The 23,062-nt window shown below is 35.9% G+C and overlaps 1 pseudogene; it reads left to right on the top strand.

The window, feature by feature from the left end:
- The first annotated feature begins 6,600 nt into the window (after positions 1–6,600).
- Positions 6,601–7,592, top strand: LOC147820617 (olfactory receptor 14C36-like; annotated as a pseudogene).
- The last annotated feature ends 15,470 nt before the right edge of the window (positions 7,593–23,062 follow it).

Genomic DNA, 23,062 nt, shown 5'->3' with positions numbered 1-23,062 from the left:
TGCAGAGTTAGTAATTGATAAATTATAATTTTATATAAAACATAATTATTAATTATGGTTATTATTGGTAGTTTAAAATTATAGGGTCTCAAGCTACAGGATGAATATGAAAAGTTAGAAATTAAATGACTGATAGAATAAAGCTAAAGAACATATATTATTCTTCCAAATTTTAAAATTTGCTCTAAATGGGTAGGTTAAAACTAGATCATTAACATCATAGGCATTAATGGAGGAAAATAAAGTATTAAAAACAGTACTTTAAACAAAGTAGAAGAAATTCTGTTAAAATAGTGTTTTCATAGAGTAATCACCTGAATATGAAAATTAATTGCAAGAAAGAACAAAAACAGAAAATATGAGTTTAAAAGTAAGGTAATAGTAGTTGTTTTGCCAAGATTTTTGGTGTGATAATTAGCTTATTAAAAGGCAATGTTTTATTGAGGCAATAGTCTTAAGTGAAATAAATAGGACACACATGAATGAATTCTGAATAGTTTCTCTGGTGTGAGAAACTGAAAGTGTAAATAAGGACTAAATGTATAATAGGTAATGTGAAATAGGAAGAAAAGGGGCAAAGGGGAAGGAAGTTGGAGGGCTAGGGGAAAGGATAGAAGGGAATGGGATTAATATGAGAAAATGGAAAAATAGGAACAAAATCTTTGTAAATAGGGAGGAATGGAGGGGTTGAAGGGAGGGCTGGGCAAGGGTGAAAAATAAGAACCAAGAGAGACTATGTAAAGGTGCAAATTTTCAATGATGAATGTCATTATATTGTATACCTAAAATGCACCAATGATTAGAATGAATAATCAATAATGTAAAATAGGAAGAAAAGATCCAAAGGGGTAGGGGTAGTGGGAGGGGCAGGGGAAAGGAAAGAAGGGAAAGGAAAAATGCTGAGAAATTGAAAAAATGGAAATAAAGTCTTTGTAAATAGGGAAGGGTGGAGGGCATGAAGAGAGGGCTAGGAATGGGGAAAAATAAGAACCAAGATGCATTATGTAAAGTTACAATTCCCAATGAGAAATGTAATTGTGTTGTATACCTACAATGTACCAATAAAAGAATTTAATTAGAAAGGCAATGTTTACACAGAATAAGATAAAATGAAGAACTCAGAAATGTAAATTACTTATTCATATTAGAAATTAGGGATAAAAGTTTAAAAATTTATATTTTGAGCCAATTTACATGTATTGAGACAGAAGAATTTACATTATTGATATAAAACTGCAACTTTTAAGAAAATCACAATTAAATTAGATTAAATGCCATTATGTAAAGGGCAAATTTTATGATGTCATCTATGGTAAGTTCATCCATCATGAATTGCAATAAAGACTTTTTTCTGAGTTACTGTGAAAATAATAGTATATAAACTTCTACTGAACACATTAAATTTCTTGGAGGATATATTTTCCACAGATGGAAATGGAAGAGGATCATGGAAGAGGATCACGGAAGTCGTCATGTTTGAGGTGTGGTTTATCCACAGTCACGTTATGGACCACAGCTCAGGGTGGTATGGAGCTGTGGAATCTGAGACCTGAGGCCTTAGTAGGACAGGGTGAAGTCTTTGGTAACTCCTCCTGTGAGCCCCAGTTAGTCCCCACCAGAGGGCGCTGTCCTGAAAGAGCCTGACCTCTGCTCTGTCTCTGCTTCCTCTGTCACCATGAGCTTCCTCCCAATGCCCTCTCACTGTGAGGTCACTGCCATTGCCTCCCCGACAGGGGCTGAGTCGAGGGGACGGTGTAATCTAGGGCTTGCAGCCTTCTGACTGTGACCTGAAGGAACCTACTGTCTTCATACAGAAACTCAGACTCACATAATTTGCTATAGTTTAAAATATATATATGACCATCATGGAGCTGCATTAGCAAAACTATTTATAGCCCTATGGCCAGATCAGAGAGTGAGTATAATTTTCCCCTTCCACAGTAGAATTGCATAGATAGATTCTCCATGTTGAGAACAGCAACAACACGGTATTGCACACAAGAGAAAGTGTGTCTTGGAGGTTAAAACGGATCTATAAACATAAGAACTGCTCTAAGTTAAGCTGTTTCTCCATGCCAGAGTTGTTTCTTGCATTTAACATTTCAGTTTTGAAAGATGAAAATGTTGGAAATCTGTTACAAATCAATGTGAATACACTTAACACAACTGAAATCTGCACTTTAAATTTATATTTCTCCTTTGTTCCTTTTTTACCAAGTATCAGTTCCAAAAATTGTAGCAGCATATCTGATTATTTAATTTAAATCACATTCTTTCTCCCACATTCACCTCAGCCCCATCACCCATTCTTTATAACAGCAGAATTTGATTTTTTGGTTTTACGTTTTGGTTTATTTAGACATTTTGAAATAATGAATATCAAAACTGACCAGAAATGACCAAGGAACATCACTGGAATAGCAACATGACTCCCTACTGGGTAATAGAAAAGGCAAGTGCTGAAAAAACAGACTACTGTTTTTACACAGGGCCACCTGCTGTCACAGCATCTGAGAAAAACTGCCTAGGGTAGGCCTGTGGAAGGCTCAGGGCATGCCCTCTGGAGACATAACTCCCTGCCTTACTAAAGGAGGCTCCATCTTATTTGCTATAAGATGTATTCCTTATCATAGCTACGCAAATGTTTCCTAGGGCTAGTAGATATCTCTCTGCAACATTGCTGGATAGCTAGAGTATCTATAAAATCTTTAAGAGAGGAAGTAGTTGCTCAATTTGTAGCCAAGTTTAACCATGGAGCTCCTTCTAACCATTACTTCAGAGTGATACACCAGTTCTCACTACCATGAAAAGCCAAAAACCTGAAAATTTAAGAAAGTCATAGAAGTCAGAATTCCCAGATTTACACATCCCTCTGATGTCCATATCTGTAGTTTAGGCCAAATTCATTACCACTGAGAAACAATTCTCTTTTGAGTTCTGCTGAGGCTCTGGAGGCTTGTAGGTGTTTGAACTTATTTTCCAAAAGAACTTGCTTGGGATGATGTCAGAATTTTGTCACATACTTTTATAAATCTCTCCCTGCTGACTATATTTAGACAATAAAATTCCTTTTGAAGTGTTTAAATAAAGAAAGCAATGATGTTTACTGTGAAGAATTTGTTCTACTACATTTGCATATTACATGGCAGAAGGTACCACTAGAAGACCTGTCTCAATACTCCAGTGTGGAGAGAGAGAGAGTAGTTTATTATTACTCATATCATGATGACTATTTCCTTTCTTCTATTTAATACTTTACATTCACTCCTTTGGACTTCCTTCCTAACTTGTTTGTGAAGGCAGAATGGATTAAATTAAAATAAAACTGTCTGCAATTGCTGATATAAATTAATTTAGATTAATATTTCAGTAACAATTCATGAGATATTTCATAGAACTGAATGGATCATTAAATGTAAAAAAACAACAGCTTAGTATTATGAATTAGAAACAAGAAAGCAATGAAGAAATGGGTCAGGACCCTGCAACAAACCAATTACTCCAGACTGTGGCAGAGCAGGTGGGCAAAGGCATTCAAAACAGTGTTTGTATTGCTGTCAACAGAGAAATTTACAAACCAAAAATCACTTACCTGTTCCACAAAACTCTGGGCAGTGCAAGAGGAGACTGCATCTAAAACTTCTTCTGAGAAGAAAAATAGCTTAAGAGAAAAATAGAGGAACATACATATAATGAAATGCACATAAAATACAATATTGTAAGTGTTCTAAAATACTCTTAAATGGGCCATATTGTGTAAAGATAACTGGTGACAGTGTATTGTTTATTAGTCAATATTTTTTAGCTGAGCCTAGGCTGATAAATGTTAGATTATCAATCACAATTTTTTTTTCTTTTTCTTCTTTTTTTGGTACCAGGGATTGAACTCAAGTCCTTGTGCTTGTGCAGCAGGCAGCAAAACCACTGAACTAAATCCCCAGCTCCAGTCACAATTTCTTGAATGCTTAAAAGTGAATGTGAAAATGTGTGATTTCATGAGGAATGTAACTGAGGTTTTAATTAATAGATTTTTGAAAACATTCTACAAAGTCCAAAAATTAACCTTTCTTTTGTTACACAAAGCCTATATATTATAATTATTTTCTATTAAAGAAAATTCAGTCCAATTAGTGAACACAGAATGATCTGAATTTAATGATTCTATTTGGAAGAAATCATTATGACTTCATTTAAAAAATAGATTTAGCTCAGTGGTTCCAGGTCCTGCCCCGCAAGCGCAAGGTCCCAAGTTTGATTCCCAGTACAAAATAATAAATAGATAAATAATATATTTATTTATTTATTATCTAGATGGATGACCTTACTAACAGCAAGATTTAAATTAGAAGGGGCACAAAAAGGGATTAATTATTTTAAATATAAAATGTTATCATTTTTAGTTGTGAGATGAGCTTTATACTTTCTGTGACAACAACTGTAAACTACATTAATAATGAATAAAAGTTTTTGTAGTTTATCATTTTAATTCTATAATAGTTTTGGAAACGTTTGTATATAGTAAATACCTGAAACATATATTAATGCCTTCAGAGTCAGTTTGATAACAGAGAATAAGCTGGACCACTAGTAAGTAGTTTGGCAGAGGACAAACCAAATTCCTTTTTGTACCAGAGATTGAACTTTGGACCTTCTGCTTTCAAGGCAGGTGCTGGAGCCACTGATCTAAATCCCCAGCCCACATCAAATTTTTAGATCCAAAACCATGTGCTGTTTATAAAGTGTTTTATTCTGTCAATTAGGAAGCTGCTTTTTCACCAAAGATTATTTCACAAATTAACAAAATTAAAGAAATTGATGCTTCCAACCTTCACTGACTTCATCTTGAAGTAATCTGAAGATTTATACCAATTATAATACATCACAAGGTATGAGGTAGTCCTGCTAATGAATGCAGCAGAATGAGGAAGCCTTCAGTGCTGAAATAGAAGAGAAACACAGGTGACACTTATTTTACCAGCAAGTAATACATTTTGAAAAAAAACTAAGCATGAAACTTATTTAAATAAATTTTAAGGAAGTGGACTACTTTCTGATGGTGCAAAGCTATTTAATTCAGAAAATATATTGATATGTCTTCCTTGTGCAAATGTAAACATTTAACGTCTATACTTTACCATCAACAAATTTTACTCTTCAAGAAAAAAAAACTGTTTCTTAAATCCAGGATGTTAGGTTTATTTATACCAATAAAATTATACCTCATCCAAAATTGAAACTACGTATTTCTGTATTTGCAAGTTATAACAAAATATTAATAAAAACATTAAACTGTGTGTATTTCAGGTGTTCCCTTTCTAATCTAGAGTTGAACACACTGGGTTCAGTTAGTTGCACATATATTTCATTTGGGATAAATCATAAGTTTTGTAGTTGTGGAAATTTCAACTCCAAACCCAGAGGAGACTAAGGTTATAGTCATTAAATACAATGATGCATGAGCATAGCAATGCTAATAGAAAAGCTGGCTCCATAAAACAGGTGTTTAATATAGGGCATGGTGTCATAATTAGAGCTTCAAAAAATCCACTCAGGACATCAGACCTTTAAGGTGTTTTATTTATTTATTTATTTACTTATTTATTTATTTTTTATCTCATGCCAGGGATAAAACTCAAGACCTTTTGCTTTCGAGGCAAGCGCAGCAGCACTGAGCTAAATCCCTGGTCCTAAATTGTATTGATTGACACAGCAACAGAAGTCTTTCTTGTAATTCCTCAAATACATATGCATCCTATAAGCAAAGCTCAAAATTAGCCAACTCCCACTTTTTTACACGAAAGAAATATTCCACATAATAAACTTTTAGCTTACCAATCAGCAAAATCCTTTAGCAAGAATATATTTTGCCATGTTCTTAGTTCCTTCAGCATAAAATTATTATTCTAATATTGGTTTTACATCTTATAGGATTAGGGTTTAAGCTCCACAATTCAGTCTCTCCCTCTAACCAAAGTATGAAAATACTGAGCAATAACCTAATTCATTAAATCTATTCAACAGATAAATACTGGTGTTCTCTGTACAAAGAGAAAAACAAATACACAAATACACACAACCCCACCACCACCACCACCAGTTTTGGAGGAAAGAATTAAAATCTCTGAGTTTATTCTGATGGCACCTTTCTACCTTCCAAAATTCATTACTATATTCAGGATACCTTACTTCTTCCAATAGTACATACTTTTGTAACCTTTCATGGAACCATTCAAAATTATTGGAAATATTGACCTTTTTGTGAAGTATTTCATTGTATAGCATTACTCTCTTCTGAAAGAGTATAAATTCCATGACATTCAGGGCCTTCTGTTTCATTTACTACTCACAAAACTGTGATAACAGCAGTAGGTGTATAATTAGTGGAATATTAAATCATTCATAAATCTCCATTATATTGGATATTTATATATATATAGGTATCATCCATATAAATTAGAGCATAAATGTAAATTACAGAAAGGAAGAGCTATGCAGTATCATAGGAAAGAAGCATCTTTCACAGGCTGCATCTTCCTGGGTTCAGCTTTTCTCTCTTCTCTTCTCAGGCAGAGGCCACATCACACACAGACATGCAACTCCACCAGGATGATGGACTTTTTCCTCATGGAAATTTCTGGCATATGTGATCTACAGGTTTTCTATACCATGTTCTTCTCTCTGGTTTATCTGATGACCATAATGGGAAACCTTCTCATTGCTGCTGTCACCACTCTTGACAAGAGCCTTCACATGCCCATCTACTTCTTCCTGAAAAACCTGTCCATCCTGGACTCCTGCTACATTTCTGTCACACTCCCTAATGCCTGCATAAACTCCCTGCTGGGCACAATGTCCAATTCAAAGGCAGAATGTGTAGCTCAGATCTTCCATGTGTTATTCTTTGCATTTGTAGAGGTACTGTTTCTCATCATCATGGCTCACGACCACTTTGCAGCCATTTTCAGGCACCTCCATTACCCTGTGATCATGAACCCTCACCTGTGTGTCCACAGCACACTGGCTGCTCTGGTCAGTGGACTTATCTATGCAGCACTGCACACCATCAACACCTTCAGGCTGCCCTTCTGCCACTCGCATGCTGTCCAGCAGCTCTTCTGTGGCATCCTCTCTCTCCTGAAGTTGTCTTGCTGTGACACCTTCAGCAACAGATTACAAATCTTGTCTCTGCTCTGATGATTGGTGGTAGCTATTTCTTTTATATCATCAAGTCTTATAATCACATCTTTTCTACTATGCTTAGGTTTCCAGTGGGAGCAGAGAGGAAGAAGGCCTTTTCAACCTGTGCCCCCCACATTCTTGTGGTGTCTGTCTTCCTCAGCTCATCCTTCTTTGTCAACCTGAGACCCCCTGCAATGTCTACTGGCATCATGGACACGGTCCTTTCTATGTTCTACTCTGTAATCCCCCCCCTCTTCAACCCTATTATCTGCAGTCTCAGAAATGAACACATGAAGCATGCCATCAGGAAACTCATGGCAAGAATGTTCTATTTGGGAGATGTATGGAGATTTAACGTGGCATTTCATATCCAACTTAGTGATAGTCATGCTTTTGGAAATAAGTGCCAATAATTGATTAAAATTTTTCTGTAGCATTTGTGTGAATTTCATACTTAGGACTTTTAAACACAACATATGTCAATTGCAAACTTTCTAAAGTGTTTGGATGAGTTTACTATATTTAAGGAATATGCAAAAGATCTGGTTACTGCAGAAGTCCCAACGGTTTTTCCATCTCAGCTTTTCCCCAAAAGTCTCCTGTTTTCAGAGATGGGTTTTTCAGAAAATGAGAAGATCATGAGGACACTACACTAACCAGCATATTAAAAATGTATAGAAAATGTGGAATATGAAACATGTTGCCAAACTCCTCACAGAGTATATGGATGAAGTCATCCCTTAAATAAACAGTGAGAGAATGAGAGAAAAATGAAAGAAAATGGCATATAACAATAAAATATTTATGATGTACATTATGAAACACAAGGAGGAAATAGAGTAAAGTGCTATGGAAAAAATTTTCCTTTAGTCTTGCTTATTTCCTCATTCTAATTGACAACATTGTATCATCATCATGTACAACATATTGTATTGAAATATGCATGCATTTCCAGGAAGATGTTGCTGTGAAAAACTGGCAGTGGACCTAATAAACTCAAGTAAAGAAACAGGCATATTAATACTGGGTAGGGGAAGGAGGAGCTGTGGCTGCTGTCCCCAAAGCCTCCTCTCTGTGTTCGTTGGAGCCCCTCACAGCTTTTGGGAGCCCGGGCCACAGGTGTGAGGGGTCCCCCACCTCTGCTCTCTCCTCAGTGGTGTGTGTCCCTTGGAAGCCTCACCCTGACCCTAACTGGCTCTTGTCACTTTGTCTCAGACTCTCACTCATTGGTAAGGTTACTCTATAAAAAACAAGAAGCAAATAACCAAGAAGGCAATTTATTGTATTAGGCTATAATGATTATTCTTCTTATTATTTCACTCATTTCCTTCATCACAGTGTGAGCTGAATAGGGATTATACATATATATATATATAACCTTGACAGCAATGGTACTTATTCAATTTATGCTGTTTTATGGAGCACAAGTACTACTGTTGGTTATTATTGTCAGTTGAAAGCTAAAAAGGGTTTCAAGCTACAGAAAGATTTTTATGAATATATGAAAATTTAATAATAGATCCTGAAGAATATAAATCACATCAAAATGTAAATTTTACTCTAATTAGTTTGAAACTAAATTATCAACATTATAGATATTCATGGAAAAAGACAAGGTGTTTACAACAGTAACTTAAATAAAGTGGAAGAAGTTGTTAAAATAGTGTTTGTGTAGAACAAAAAACTGAAGATGAAAAATAAGTGTCAGAAAATATGGAAACAGAAAATGTGAGTACAAGATAAAAGTAAAATAGTTGTCCTTATTTTGACAAATGTTTGATGTGTTAAACACCCAATTAGGACAATTTGCCCAAAATTAATAGAAAAGTGAAAAGAAAAAAATATCACCAATTGAAAAAGAAATTCTTGTTTGAAGTTGAGAATAATATGTTAAAATGGTAATGATTTTAGGAATTTATACAGTATTAAGAAAACAGATGTGTACTTTACAAAACAAAGCAATATTTAAATAAATCACCATTAAATGTGACAACATGTCATATTACATAAAGGTAAATCTGTAATGATTTCTAAATTGAAAACAAAACTTTGTTGCTGAGGAATTATAAAAATAATAGGACATTGGGTGGGGATTTAGCTCAGTGTCTCCAGTGCAGGCCTTGCAAGTGCAAGGTCCCAAGTTTGATCCCCTGTAACAAAAATAATAATAATAATAGAACATTAACTTTTAGTAGAACTCACTAAATTTCTTAGAGGATACACTTTCCAAAGATGGAAATGGAAGAGGATCACGGAGTTCTCATGTTTCAGTTGTGGTTTACCCACAGTCACATGATGGACTGCAGCTCAGGGTGGTGTGGAGCTGTGGAATCTGAGACCTGAGGCCTTAGTGGGACAGGGTGAGGTCTCTGGGTGCTGCCCCATTTAGTCCCCATCAGAGGGCACTGTTCTGAAAGAGCCTGACCTCTGCTCTGTCTCTGCTTCCTGTGTCACCATGAGCTTCCTCCCAATGCCCTCTCACTGTGAGGTCACTGCCATTGCCTCCCCAACAGGGGCTGAGCTGAGGGGACTGTGTGATCTTGGACTTGCAGCCTCCTGACTGTGACCTGAAGGAACCTACTGTCTTTATACAGCATCCAGGGTCACATGTCTTTTAATAATAGAAAAGAGGTTAAGGCAAATGCCACCATCATGGAGCTGTATTTGAACAAATATTTACAGTACTATGGCCATTTCAGAGAGTGAATTTAGTTTTCTCTTTCAGTGGGAGAGTTGGATAGATTATACGTGTTCATAACAATGACACACTGGTACACGCTGGTACACACTGGAAATTTAACCTGGAGGCAAAATGGATCTTTAGTGATAAAAATTTTTAAAGGTAAAAAAATCCAGTTTCTTCATTCTAAGAGTGGATACCCCCTTCCCTATCAACCCTGGAAGTAAGTAAGGATGAAACTTCTCTGTGCACTCTGAAAACCAACCCTGCACCCATGTTGAGTGCCTGTTACCTGCCTTTTCTCCCATTTTCTACATATAAGAACTGTGTGTGCTCCAAGGTGCTGAATACCTGCCTGTATCCTTGGATCAAATTGGGAATGAATTACCATTTTTGTTTTCTAATATTTTCTATGGCAAGTGTGCAAACAATCCAGTAGCTATGCCCTAGATGAGGCTTTTGCCTGAACTACCTGGCAATAAATTATAAAGAGGTAACACAAAATAAAAATGAAAAGTTTAATAGTGTCAAAGGTACTGGTCCTAAAAATGTGCTATGGGTTACTAAACTCAGGATAAAGCCCAATATCTATGTCTCATTTTATATCCATCTCTTTTATTGCATTAAAGTTTGGGAAGGCTGCCTGCTGAACTCTGCAAGTAGGCATGGTTCTCACTTAGGGAGTTTCTGTCTAGAAGCTGTCAGCACAAGATTATTACCTACATTTACCTAGATGGTATCCTCCCAAAAGATGGAGCACTCTGAGATACTTCCAAAATGTGCTGGGACAAGCAAGCACCAGATTTTGCCACATTCTGTTCTACATCTCCAAAGCTTCACCCTGAATTTCCAGTCATTGCCCTCACACTGTAGTCATCTTGGATTCCAGGATTAGGAGTGCCTCAAAGGGATTTCACCCCAGAGAGAGCAGTGAGCCCTGCTGAGGAGCCAAGGCCACTCCCCTAAGTAAAAGCCATGTTCCTCTGGGAGCATGATAGCATCATCAGGACTGAAGGACTCCACTCAGCCCTCTCACAGATCCAACCTGAGCTGAGGCCCTGCCATACCCAGCCAGATGCCTAATGTTCCTGAAGAGCAACCCCCTCACCATGTAAACCCCCATCCTTGACTTCCTCCACTTATCCAGAAATCCTCATAATGTCTCTTAGGCCCTTCCTGGTGACCTTAAGCTTGTGCCTGTCCTTCCTGGCTTTGCTTCTGACCAAGGCTCTTTCTCTCTCCTCACAGCTGATGATCTCCCCAATGGACATTTGGGGCTGGAGCCCAATCCTGGCTAGGAGGACGCTCAGCTGGGGCCTGGGCACAAATTAAAAAGTCTCTGTTACAAAATGCATTAATACTTTTATCATTCTTAGTTCAAGGAAAAATAAATACAAATGGGAGAATTGAACACATTTCAGGAAATTTTACTAATTTTTCAAAAATGATAAATGATATTTGAGGAATAATTTGTGTCAAACTATGCTATACATGAAGTTGTTACATTCAAATGATTCAAGTTATAAATAATTATATTGAGACAGAATGGAGAAGAAACTTACTTAACTAGTGGTAAAATTAAGAATCATATTAACATTTGGTTTCATGGGAATTTTAAAATATATAGAGAAGCTACAATAACAAAGAGACATGTAGAAAAATAAAAACCCAACTCTGAAGAAAATAGTTACAAGAGGACTTACTAAATCTAATAAAAGCCACTTATGACAAACCAGAGGCAAATAACTTATTAAATGGGAAAAAAATGGAAAGTTTCTCTGTAAATCAGGAAGAAGATAAGGATGCCCACTCTCACCAATTCTGCTCAGCACTGTACTCAAAAGATTAATGGAAAAAAAATAGGGATGAGAAATAAACAAAAGGAATTAATGTAGGAAAGGAAGTAGTCAAATTATTATGATATGCAGGTGGCATAATTCTTTACATAGATGACCCCAAAAATTGCACCAAAAACTGTGTAAAATTCATAAATCATTTACAATAATGTAGCAGGATACAAAAACAACACACAAATCAATAGGATTTGTGTACATGTATAATGAACTCAATAGAAAGAAATCAAAAAAAAATTCACAAGAGCATCAAGAAAAATCAAATACCTTAAAATTTATCTGAACAGGGAAGTTAGAAAACACTTTTGTTAAAACCACTAAAAAAGAAGATTGAAAAGCATATCAGAAAATGGAAAGATATCCCCTCTTCTAGTATAGGTAGATTTAATATTGTCAAAATAGCCGTATTTTCAAAACTGATAGGTTTAAAGTATTCCTCATCAAAATAGCAATGGCATTGCTTACAGAACTAGAGAAAAAAATCCAAAGTGAATATGGAAGAAGAAGAGAGTCAGAACAGAAAAAAAACAATTCTAGGCAACAAGCAGAAAGCAGGAGGCATAACATTACCTGACTTCACGTTATACTCCAAGGTTAGGGAGATGAAAACTACACAGTACTGACACTAAAACTGTCATATGTGCCAAAGAACTAGAAAAGAGGATTCAGAAATATCCCTAAAACCATTCAGCCATGTGAGTTCTCACAAAGTGGCCAAAGCATACCTTGGAGGAAAGATAGGCTCTTCAGAAAATTGTCTGGGAAAACTGGCAATCTCTATGGAGAAGATAGAAGATGAACCCATGTCTCTTACCATATACTGAATGAAAACCAAAGTGGATCAAATTCTAAGGACTAGAATTCAAACAATTAACCTGCTGAAAGATAAAGTCAGTAAAATTCTTGAAGGCATAGGTGTAGACAAGACTTTCTGAACAAAAATACATTAAAAACAAGAGCAAAATTAATAAACATGATCATATCCAATTAAAAAGTGCATAAATAGTAAAGAAAAAAAATCAACCAAGTAAAGACAACCTGTGATGGAAAATCATTGTAAACTGTTCCTCAAACAAAGGATTAATATCTAATATGAGTATGTGTATGCCAAAAAATTATACCTCCAAAAATGAAAGACACAATTAAAAATGGGCAAGTAATATGAATGGACACTTCTCAGATGTACAAATGGACATTAAATATGAAAAAATGATCTTCATCTCTGGCCAATAGACAAAATCAAATTAAAAGCAACCAATGATTACCTCTAACACAAGAAATAAAGGCAATCATCAAGAAATTAAATAACAACAAATCCTAGTATGGCTGTGGTGAAAAATGAACCCTTCTACATTGTTTATGGAAATATAAATTAGTACAGCCATTGTGAAAATCAGTATGGAAATTTCTCAAAGAACTAAACATAGAAATTCCATTTGACCCAGGTATCCAAATTCTTGACATCTTCCCCAAAGAGTTAAAGAATACATGTCTATGTTTATAGCAGCAAAATTCATGATAACTAAATCCTGGAAGCATCATATGAGTCCAATAACAGAAAACTGAATAGAGAAAATGTGGTATTTATACACAGCGGAGTATTACTCTGCCAGAAAGATAAGCTTGAGTGATTTGTAAGAAAATGGATGCACCTTGTTAAAGCATTTATTTAGCTGTCCTCCCAAAGCCCTCATAAATTGGGCTTTTAAGAGGTAGTTAGATCTAGGATATATGTATGTGGCTTATGGGAGAGATAAATTAGGTCACTGCTTGGATTAGCATGATTCTGGGTGTGGCTTAATGGATATACTGAAAAAAGAATACCTACACTGGGTATGAGTGGCACCAATACATAGGCTTGTAGGCTGGGTGGAATAAAATGAAAATGGAGGCTGGATGTTGCTGCTTCCTTCTGCCTGCTCTGCCATAAATTGTTTCTCTTCTGCACTGCCCCTCTGCTATTCAGCCCTGCCTTGAAGCCTGCTTACTATGCAGGCTGAAACCTCTATAAGCTTTGAGGTAAAATAAGCCTTTCCTGCCTTAACTTGTTCTTGTCAGGTATTTTGTCTCAACAATGAGAAAATGACAAAGGCACATTTTGAGACCATAATTTTAAGTTCAATAGATCAGAAACACAATGTTAGAATCTAATGGTTTCTCTTTCACGAGAGACTAAAATTAAAGAGCAAAATAAAAGTTTGATAAAAGGAAACAGAGTGATAGATCTTTTGCAAACAGAAAGGAGTCAAAGAGACCCTGAATGAAAGGAGGCTGGGAGGAGAGGGAATGTAAAAATATTCAAGATATGTCATGTATATTTACCAAATACTCACAATAAATATAAATGTAATACACTGGAAACATGAACTAAAATTAATAATAGTAAACATAATAATAAAAATTAAAAATGGAAATTTAGAAGTGCAGGTGGCTGGGAAGTAGAAGGGGAATAAAAATGGATCAAATGTGTGAAGTACATGCACCGCCTCCCTAAAGCAAACTGCATGCACTGCAAACGTACTAATGAAATAAAATTTAAAAATGAAAAAATGTGCAGTGAACTTGCCTGAGTTCATCAGTCAAGGTTAAGCCATCAGGACCCGGGCTTTTCTTAGCTGGTAAGTTTTTAATTACATTTTCAGTTTCATTAATTAATATTGGGTTGTATAGAATTTTAAGGTCTTCTTCATTTAACTTTGGTAATTCATATATATGTAGGAATCTGTCCATTTCTTCTGTGTTTTCCATCTTATTGGTGTATAGGTTCTCGAAGTAGGTATTGATGATCCTCTGGATTTCTGCTGGATCCACTGTAATTTCACCCTTTTGATCCCTAATTGCATGGGTTTGGGCCTTTTCTTTCCTTTTTCTGATAAGGTTGGCTAAGGGTTTGTCAATTTTGTTTATTCTTTCAAAGAACAAGCTCTTGGCTTCCTTGACTTTTTGTATCTTTCATTTAGGGTCTATTCCATTGATTTCTGTTCTGATGCATATAATTTCTTTACTCCTATGGGCTTGTCATGCTCTTTCCTTGTCCTGCTCTTCTTTTACTAGAAGTTTGATGTTCAGCATCAAGACGTTTAATTGGGATCACTTTGTTTTCCTTATATGAGTATTCAATGCTATAAATTTCCCTCATAAGGCTGCTTTCATTGTGTCCCATAGATTCTGATATGTTATCTTGTCATTGTCATTTAATTGAAGGAACTCCCTGATTTCTTCTTTAATTTCCTCTGTGATCCATTGGTTATTCAGAAGTATGTTGTTCAATTTCCATTTGTGTTTGAAATCTTTGTGGGTTTTATTTTTTTACTATCAATCTCCAATTTCATTGCACTGTGATCTGATAATATTCAGGGGCTAACTTAAATTTCTTTGCACTTACTTAAATATGTTTTATGACCAAGTACGTAGTTTAGTTTGGAGAACAACCCCTGTGCACCTGAAAAGAATGTATATTCTGATTTTGTGGGGTGGAACACTCTGTAAACATCTGTTACATTCATTTGTTTCAGAGTTTGATTGATTTCTACTATTTTGTTGTTTATTTTTTGTCTAGTTGATCTTTTTATTTGTGATAGTCGGGTATTGAGATCCCCCACTATTATTGTATTAATTCTTATATGGTTTTTCATGTCCATTAGTATTTGTTTTATATAATTGGGTGCACTAATGTTTGGTGCATAGAAATTTATGATTGTCATCTCTTCCTCTTGGATTGTTCCCTTTAAAAGGATTTAGAGTTCTCTTTTGACTTTCTTAATCAGTGTTAGTTTGAAATCCACTTGATCTGTAAAGAGGATACCTACTCCTGCTTTTTTTGGCAGTCCTGTGGCATGATGTACTGTTTTCCACCCTTTAACTTACAGTCTATGAGTTTATTTTGAATTAAGTGTGTTTCTTGTATCCAGAATATTGTTGAATCTTGCTTTTTGACACATTCTGCCTGTCTATTTCTTTTGATTGGTGAATTGAAACCATTAGCACTGATGTTATAACTGATAAGTATTGATTTATCATTATTGGAACTTTTTCTCTATGTTGGATTCTCCCTTTTTGCATTTAACTTCTTGTCTTGTCCAAAGAATTCATTCTGCTAGGCTCTCTGGGGTCGTGATCTTCACTGTCTGTTCTTAGATTTTCTAAAGTTTTTTGGAATAATGGTTTGGTATTCGTGAAGTTCTAAGGTGCTATTTGTCATGAAAGTATCTTAATTCTCAATCAATTTTAAAAGTTAGTTTTTCAGGGTACATCAATCTGGGTTGGAGGCTGTTTTCCTTTTTCGTTTGGAATACCTCACTCCAACCTCTTCTTGCCTTGAGGGTTTGTGTTGAGAAGCCTGCTGTGATTCTGATGGGCTTTCTTTTGTATGTGTTTTGTTTATTTTCTCTGACTGCTTGTAGAACTTTGTTCTTCTGTTGAGTTTCTGGCATCTTAACAATTATATGTCTATGTGTAGATATTTTTTGATCAAGGCTAGTTGGAGTCCTATATGCTTCACTTATCTGTAATTCAAGTTCTTCTCCCCTGCTTGAGAAGTTTTCTGCCATTACTTCTGTGAATAATTTTTTCATGTCATGTGCACTCTCTCCTGTTTCTTCATCAACTCTGATCAGCCTTATTGTATTCTTTGCATTGTCTAGCAGCTTCTGGATTGATTTCTCATCATCCATTACCATTTAAAAGCAAATTTTTTTTCCTGGTCACTAATTGCAATGTTATCTTCTATACCTGAAATTCTGTCCTCACATTGGCTCATTCTGTGTAGACTTTCAATGGAGTTGCTTTTCTGGGGTTTTTTTTGTTTTTTTTTTTGGTACCAGGGATGGAACTCGGGTCCTTGAGCTTTCAGAGCAGGGAGTGAAACCACTGAGCTAAGTCCCTGGTGCTCAATGGAGCTTTTAATCTCCTGGAAACCTGTTTGCATCTGCATGGATTCCATTTGTATCCTATGTTGGGATTCCATCATGTTCTTCAGCTTGTCTCCAGATTTATTAATCATGCCTTGAATTATGGGCATAATCTCTGCTGTTATCTGAGAAATTATTTCTGATTTCATATTTTCCAAATCCTCTTTTGTTCCCAGTTCAGGGAATCCAGGTGGTTCAGTATCAAATTGTTCCATCTCATTTCCCTTTTGGGTTCCTGTAGGTGATCTGAAGTCTGGTTTTGAGGCTTGTTTATTTGTCTTCTCATTTCACCAGGAGGGTGGTGCTGCTGGTGCTCACATAACTCACCTTCTTTCTGCTGGAAGTGTTGGAACATTGACCCAGAAGCCTCCTCCTCTACACTGGGAGTGGAGGTACATTGGCTTGGAAACTTTCTCCTCTGAACTGGGATCAGGAGAATGTCGACCTGGAAACTGCCTCCACTGTGCTGGGAGTGGTGGAATATCAAACCAGAAGCTTCCTCCTCTGCACTGGAAGTGACATACCTTCTTATTCCAAATGAATTTTTGGATTGTTTTCCCAAGGTCTTTGAAGTATGCTGTTAGAATTTCAATTGGGATTGCACTGAATCTACAGAGCAATTTTGAAAGTATGGCCATTTTCATTATATTGGTTCTTCTTACCAAGGAGAAAGTGGTATCTTTCCATTTTCTGATATCATCTTCAATGTCTTTTTTCAGAGTACTCTAATTATCAGAGTAGAGATCTTTGGTGTTTTTCATTAGACTGATTCCTAGATATTTCTCTTTTTTTGGATACTCTTGTAAAGGGAGCTTTCTCCAGTTCCTTTTTCAGTGAGTCTGTTGTTTGTATACAGGCAAATTATTGATTTCTGTGTGTTCACCCTGTATTCAACTGCTCTACTGGATTTGGATTTTAAGTCTAGAAGACTTTTGATGGAACTCTTGGGGTGATCTACATAGAATATCATATTGTCTGCAAATAATGACAATTTTACTTTTTTGTTTCCTATCTTTATTCCTTTTATTTCTTTCACTTGTCTAATTGCTGTGGCTAATGTTTCCAAAACTATATTGCATAGTAATAGTGGACATCCTTGTCTTGTTCCTGATTTCAGAAAGAAGAATTTCTGTTTTTGACCATTTATTATGATGTTGGCTTTTGGTTTTTCATAGATGGCTTTTATCAGGTTGAGATAAAGATAATCTATTTTAATTTTTTTTAGGCTTTTTATCATGAATTGGTGTTGGATTTTGTCAAATTCTTTTGCTGCATCTATTTAGATAAACATATGGTTTTTGTTCTTGGCCATATTAATATAGTATATTACATTTATTGATTTGCAGACATTGAAACATCCCTGTATCCCTGGGATGAACCCCACTTGGTCAGAGTGTATGGTCTTTGTGGCAGTTTTCTGCATTCTGTTTGTCAGAATCTTATTGACCATTTTTGCTCCTATGCTCATTAGTGAGATTGGCCTATAATTGTCTTTTTTGGTTGGGCCTTTCTCTGCTTTTGGAACGAAGGTGATGTTTGTTTCCAGGAATGAATTTGAGAATATTGTTTTCTTTTCAATTTCATTGAAGATTTTAAACAGTAGTGGTGATAGTTCCTCTCTAAATGTCTTGTGGAATTCAGCAGTGAAGCCATCAGGACCCAGGCTTTTCTTTATTAGTAAGTTTTTAATTATGTTTTCAATTTCATTGATTGATATTGACTTTTTTATAATTTTTAGTTCTTCATTCAACTTTGGTAATTCATAAATATCTAGAATACTGTCCATTTCTTCTGTGTTTTCTATCTTATTGGTGTATAGCTTATCAAAGTAGGTACTGATGATCCTCTGGATTTCTGCTGGGTACATTGTAATTTCATGCTTTTTGCTCCTAATTGCATGGATTTGGGTCTTTCCTTTTCTGACAAGTTTGGCTAAGTGTTGGTCAATTTTACTTATTCTTTCAAAGGAGAAATTCTTTGCTGCATTAATTTTTTTGTATCATTCTCTTAGTCTCCACTGCATTGATTTCTTCTCTGATCTTTGTGATTTTCTTCCTCTTCTGAGTTTTGTTTGTCTTGCTTTTCTTTTTCTAGTAGCTTGATGTTCAGCAGCAAGTTGTTTATTTGAGATCACTCTGTTTTCCTAATGAGTATTCACTGCTATGAATTTCCCTCAAGACTGCTTTCATTTTGTCCCATATATTCTGATATATAGTATTGATATTATCTTTTAATTGTAGAAACTGTCCGATTTATTCTTTAATTTGTCCCATTGGTTATTCAGAAGCATATTGTTCAATTTTCATATGTTTAAGACATTTCTATGGTTTCTTTTGTTATTGATCTCCAATTTCATCATGCTATTGTCTGATAATATACAGGGTATAATTTCAATTCCTGAGCACTTACTGAAACATGTTCTATAAGTAATTATGTGGTCTATTTTGAAGAATGACCTATGTGCAGCCAAAAAAAATGTATATTCTGATATTGTTGGGTGGAATAGTCTGTACACATCTGTTAAGTCCTTTTGTTCAAGAGTTTGATTGAGTTCTAGTTTTTAGTCATTCATTTTTTGTATAGTTTATGTATCTATTGGTGACATGGGGGTATTGAGTTACTCCATTACTATGCTTATTTGGTTTTTCATGTCCATTAGTATTTTTTTATATAGTTGGGTGCACTAGTATTTGGTGCATATGTATTTATGATTGTCATCTCTTCCTCTTGGATTTTTGCCTTTACAAGGGTGCAGTGTCCTTTTTTCTTTCTCTTAATTAGTGTTGGTCTGAAATCCATTTGATGTGCAAATAGAATCACTATTCCTGCTTTTTTTTTGTTCCTGTTGCATAGAGTATTGTTTTCCACATTTCAACTTTTAGTCTGAGTTAGTTTTTGAAATAAGTGTGTTTCTTCTATGTAGCATATTATTGAATCTTGCTTCTTGATCCATTCTTCCTCTCTATTTCTTTTAGTTGGTGAATTGAGACCACTAACATTTATGGTTATAATTTGTATATATTGACTTATCCTTGTATTACCTTTTTCCATTGGTAGTTTTCTAAACCTTTGCATTTAATTTCTTATAATCCCTGATAGATTCATCCTACTGGGTTTCCTGGGGTTGTGATCTTCCTTGTCTTTTCTGAGGATATTGCTTAAAATTATTTGGAGTGCTAGTCTGGTATTTCTAAAGTTCCTCATGTGCTCTTTGTCCATTAAAGTATCTTATTTCCCCATGGATTTTGAAAGATATTTTTGTGGGTTACATCATTCTGAGTTGGAGTTTGTTTTCCTTTAGGACTTGAAATACTTCACTCCAGGCTCTATTTGCCTTGAAGCTTTGTGTTGAGAAGTCTGCTGTGATTCTGATGGGCTCTCCTTTGTGATTTGTTTCTTTTTCCTAACTGCTTGTAGAAATTTGTTCTATTGGGTCTCTGAAATCTTAACTATTATATTCCTTGGTATATATATTTTTGTGATCATAGCTAGTGGGAGCCCTATATAGCTCACTCATCTGTATGTCAATTTCTATTCCCCTGCTTGGGAGGTTTTCTACTATTTGTTCTGTGAACAGTTTTTTTAAATGTCATTTTCATTCTCTTCTGTTTCTTCATTGTCTCCAATCTCAGATTTATGTTACTCTTCTTTTCATCATCTAGCAACTAGTGGATTGATTTCTCATAGACCTTTACTATTTAAAAATAATTTTTCTTTTCCTGGTCACTAATAGAAATCTTCTATATCTGATATTCTGTCCTCACATTGGCTCATTCTGCTGTGTAAACTTTCAATGGAGTTTTTAATCTCCTGGACATCTGTGTGCATCTCCTTTATGTATTACATTTGTTTCCTATGCTGAGATTTTTCTCATGTTCCTCAGCTCTTCTATTTTGTTTTATCTTTGTCTGCTTTAGATTTATTAACCCTGACTTGCACTATGGACACAATCTCTGTTGTTATATGAGAAATTATTTGACTCCACTTTTTCCAAATCCTCTTTCTTTGCCAGTTCACAATCAAGTTGAGTATCACATTGTTCCATCTCCTTGCCCTTTTGGGTTGCCTTAGGTGATCTGGAAGTATTGTTTTGAGAGTTATTTGTGTGTCTTCTCATTTTAACAGTTACAGCCTGCTACCTTTGTTGAAGAAACTTTTTGCTCAACCAGTCGTCTTCAATTCTCAGCAAGCCACTGAAAGGCCTTTTCCCTGCTCCTTGCTACTGTGCAAATTCCTGGTTTCTGTATACCTGCACTGTCCTCTTGTTCAGAACATGTTCTGGCTGGAACTTCTGCACACTAAGGATGGTATCTGGGAATGCCTCTGGCTGTGACCTGCCCCCATGTGTAGCTGTTGTCTGGCAGTTCTTTGGTGGTGGGCTGTGCACCTGAGTTTCTTGTGTCTGAGAGGGCTTCTCCATGGGTTATGCATGCACTTACAAGTGATATCTAGGAAGGCTTCTAGCTGTTGCTTTTGCACGTGCATAGCTCCTTTTGCAGACAGGCTTTTGGCTGGGGCTTTTGGGCCCAATTTGGTGGGGTTTGCTAAGATCCTGCCTGGTATCTGCCTGCACCCACATGACTCTGATCCATGTGGGCTTTTCAGTGTGATCTGTGTGCTCTTACAGATTGAATCTGTGTTGGCCTTGGGCTTTTGCTTGTGCATCTGTGAGCTCTTTTCCAGGTGGGCTTTTGACTGGGGCCTGAGGGCCCAAGTTAATGGGATCTGGGGAGGGCCATGGCTTGGACCTGTATGAACTTGTGCAGCTCTATTCCATGCAGCCTTCTCATTGGGATCTGCTAGCACTTATGGATTCACACTAAATGTCTTAGAGGATACATTTTACAAACATAGAAATGTAAGAGAAACATGAACCTCATAATGTTTTGGGTGTAGTTTATCCCACAGTCATGTCCAGGAGGGTAGTTCAGAGTGGTGGTGTGGTACTGGAGAATCTCTGAGTCCTGAGGTCTTAATGGGACATGGTGAGGTCTTTGGGTGCTGCTCCTAAGTATGAGCCCCAGTTAATCTGCACCAGGGTGTGGATCTCTGAGAGAGCCCAATTTCTGCCTCTGTCTCTGCTTCCTGTATCACCATGAGCTTCCTCCCAATTCCTGATCACTGTGAAGTCACTGTCTTCACCTCCCCCACAGTGATTGAGCTGAAGGGACTGTGTCTATTCCAATTTTGTGTAGCGTTTTTATCATGAAGGCATGTTGACTTTTGTTGAACTTTTTTTGAATCTACTAAGATTATAATATTTTTGTCTTTGGCTCTATTAATACAGCATATTACATTTATTGATTTGCATGTATTGAAACATTCCTGCATCCCTGGGATGAATCCCACTTGATGAGGGTGTATGATCTTCCTGATGATCTGGATTCTGTTTGCCAGTGTCTTGTTAAGAAATTTTACATCTATGTTCATTAGTGAGACTGGCTCATAGTTCTATTTTTCATTTGGGTCAGTCTCTGCTTTTGGAATCAAGATGATGCTTTCTTCCAGGAAGGGATTTGGGAGTATTGCTCCCCTTTCAATTTCATTGAAGTGTTTACACAGTAATGGCATTAGGTCTTCTCTAAATGTCTTATAGAATTCAGCAGTGAAGCCTTCAGGACCTGGGCTTTTCTTCTTTGGTAAGATTTTAATTATGTTTTCAATTTCATTGACTAACACTGGGTTGTTTAGAATTTTTATGTCTTCTTCTTTTAACTTTGATAATTCATATGTACCTGGAAATCTGTTTCTTCTGTGTTTTCCATCTTAATATTGTATAGATTCTCATAATAGGTCTTGATAAGCCTCTGGATTTCTGCTGGGTATGCTGTAATTTCACCATTTTCATTCTCAATTTCATGGATTTGGGTATTTTCTTTCCTTTCTCTGGTAAGGTTGACTAGGGTTTTGTCAATTTTGTTTTTTCTTTTGAAGATCCAGCTCTTTGCTTCATTGATCTTTTTGTATCATTCTCTGAGTCTCCATTGCACTGATTTCTTCTCTGGTGTTCATAATTTCCTCCATCTTATGAGCTTTGGGTTTGTCCAGCTCTTCCTTTTCCAGAAGCTTGAGGTTCAGCATCAGGTGGTTTAATAGGGCTCACTCTGTTTAGCTAATATGAGTATTTGTGCCTGTGAATTTCTGTCTTAACACTGCTTTCACTGTATCTCATAAATTCTGATATGTTGTAATGATATTGTCATTTAATTATAGAAATGCTTAATGCTTACTTCTTTAATTTCTTCTCTGTGACCCATTGCTTGTTCAAGATTATCATATTTAATTTCCATGTGTTTATGAAAATCTTGTGGTTTCTTTTGTTATTGATCTCTAATGATCTCTAATTCCATTGCACTATGGTCTGATTATATACAGGGGATAACTTCAATTCCTTTGCAGTTACTTAAACATCTTCTATTAACAAGTATATGGTTTATTTT

The sequence above is a fragment of the Heterocephalus glaber genome, unplaced genomic scaffold, assembly GCF_053883595.1.
Source record: "Heterocephalus glaber isolate CG9 unplaced genomic scaffold, H.glaber_assembly_v1.0 deba00001831, whole genome shotgun sequence".
Taxonomy (NCBI): domain Eukaryota; kingdom Metazoa; phylum Chordata; class Mammalia; order Rodentia; family Bathyergidae; genus Heterocephalus; species Heterocephalus glaber.
The sequence above is the reverse complement of the archived record's forward strand: the minus strand, read 5'-3'. Positions and strand labels throughout refer to the sequence as shown.